General features: G+C 45.8%; 1 pseudogene; it reads right to left on the reverse strand.

Annotated features, from left to right (window-relative positions):
- Positions 1-245: 245 nt before the first annotated feature.
- LOC133368755 (ubiquitin carboxyl-terminal hydrolase 39-like) lies at positions 246-1,767 on the reverse strand (annotated as a pseudogene).
- Positions 1,768-2,467: the final 700 nt, after the last annotated feature.

Raw genomic sequence — 2,467 nt, forward strand, 5'->3', positions numbered from 1 at the left:
GACAAGACACTCTTTGCTGCCATCTTCCAAGCACTTCTCCAATGAAAACACTGCCAAGACTAAAGTGGCAGAAAGGAGTCCATTTACCCAGCTGGGTTGCTTAACAGACAGAACCAACAACATGAAGCTAGAGGCTTCTAAAGAGGTTCCCACTTGACCAAGCAACCCCCAATGGCCCATGCTTGGCATTCTCAATTTGCAGCATCCTACCTTCTGGATCCCTCTCTGGATCCCACTTTCTCTATTTAAGTCCCTTGCCTGTTGGTCTCTTCTTTGCTGTCTCTTCTTTTCCATATCTGAATGTAAGCCTCGGAGAGTGTGATCATCTGAGGGAGAATATTTGTTACCTGCAAATCTTGCAGCTCATACCACTGGCCTGTGCCATGGTGCAATACATGTATCCTGTAGGTCCTTTCAACTGGCTTCCCATCATGCACTATGTTTGTGATGAGGTCATAGGTTGTGTTCTTATGTACAGCCTGCACTTCCTCAGGCAGATATTCCCAGACATCCACATTCATGATGGGAAAGTTGACAATGGTGGGGTTCTTCTCCACAAAGAAATTGTTCTTGGTGAACCTCTGGATGCAGAAGATGATGTAAGGAGGCAGCTTGGTAAGCTTGGAAGTGCTTTAGGAAGTTCTCCTTGTAGGTTTTATATTCCTTCTCTGTAATTCCATTGAGCTTGGCCAGGATGTTGATAAGTGGCACTTGTGGAATGATGAGTTGCTCCTTCTCATCCTTGAACAGGGGGGTTGTGAGGAGGTCCAGGTTTAGATACATGAAGGTAGACTCTACCATTTTCTCCTAGTACTCATCATTCTGGAGCAACTGCTCCTTCTCCTCCACTGACAGATCAGGGTGTGACAATTTCTTGGTGAATATTCACATGGAGCCCTGGAAAACATCTGTCACAGTGGTCTTTTTCTTCTTCTTTGTCCCACCAAGAGCAGAGTGCAAGGCATTCAAGAAGAACTAGGAAAGAAATTCAACCATGTCACCTTGCTCAGTGATCTGGACGTTCTTCCTGCTGCAGAGAACCATGGCCTGCAGCATTTCATGGGTAGAGATGTGAGCTTTGAAATTCCAGGGATTCCACAGCTTTCTCATGAGCTCTCCAAACCTCGGGAACAGGAGAAACATGATGCCTCCTGGAGGGCACTTGATGTTTTTGTAGTTCTCCTTCTCCAGAAAAAAATTCTGCAGTGGTGAGATGATAGATAGTGCCTGGAGAATTTCATTAGCATAGTCATTCACTTTGATGTTGTTCGGTTCCACGATGCCTGGCAGGTACGTGGTGCCATCATAGGCTCAAGGGAGCTTATACAAGTTGGCTATGTGTTGCTTCTTGAAGGTGGGCTTCAGAATGTAGGTGATATCTTCAAGGGAAGAGTCAATGATTTCATAGTTGTCTGACAGACAAGAGAATTTTAGGGTGTGAAGACTGAGGAAGACATGATGGCTGAATTGTACACTGTGAATGTAAGCATGGGATTTCATTTCCCACACACCAAGCAAGCATAGATGATGATATGTGAGAGTGCGACTGAACACAACTTCTCAAAGTCAAAGTCCAGAACACTCTTTTTATGGTGTCCAAGTAAAGGCAGTGCCTGCTCCGTTGGTCCTCTGGGTCAAATCGGCCATACTTCACGGTGGGCTCCTTGTCGTCCTCGTTCTCATCGATGGGATCCTGCTTGAGTTGGGCTCCTCGTCAACAGGCTCCCACTTCAGTCGTACGGGGTCCACTCCCATGCCTTGAAACATGCCGCCCTCCCCGCCTGTCTCCTGTTGAACATGGTTGGAAAGCGAGCTTCACAATGGCACTGGGTAGGAATCCCACTCCCGTTTCACCCACCCGGCTCATCATATAATGCATTTTGCATGCTTTTTTCACTCATATATTCATTTTTATGCACCCTTCCCCCTAATACATGCACTTTTGCAATCATTGTTTGGTTGGCGAACTACATCGCAAAATTCAAATAAGTGTGATTTTCAAAGGCTGTGTTTCAGTCCGGTTATGGAAAGTGCAAATCTGACAGATTCAGCTTGAAATGCAAACTGAATCAAAATTCTTGCCCAACCCTATGGCTAGTTTGGGCCAGAGAAAAAAGGAGGCAGAACAATGAATGTAAATTTTGCCTTTGTGCAGCAGGCTGGTTTCTATGTACATTCACAAAGCCCTCTATCCAGGCAAACAAGAAGGATGATCAGAGTTCAGGGACACCTTCCAGACATTCAAAAAACACTCAGAATGTGAAGCAGGAGCAGTGAGGGGTGTGGCATGGGGAGAGTTCCAAGGCCAGATTAAAAAGACTAGAAGGCCACATGTGGTCCTCCAGCCTGAGGTTCCTCATGCTAGATGGAGGGGTTTGGGGCAGGGTAAAAGAAGGTCTCTCTCAATTCTGAACTTTTTCCCCTCAAATACCTAATCATATCTTAGCAAATGATTAAGAGACCCTAC

The sequence above is a fragment of the Rhineura floridana genome, chromosome 12 (genome assembly GCF_030035675.1).
Source record: "Rhineura floridana isolate rRhiFlo1 chromosome 12, rRhiFlo1.hap2, whole genome shotgun sequence".
In the NCBI taxonomy this organism is placed as follows: Eukaryota; Metazoa; Chordata; class Lepidosauria; order Squamata; family Rhineuridae; genus Rhineura; species Rhineura floridana.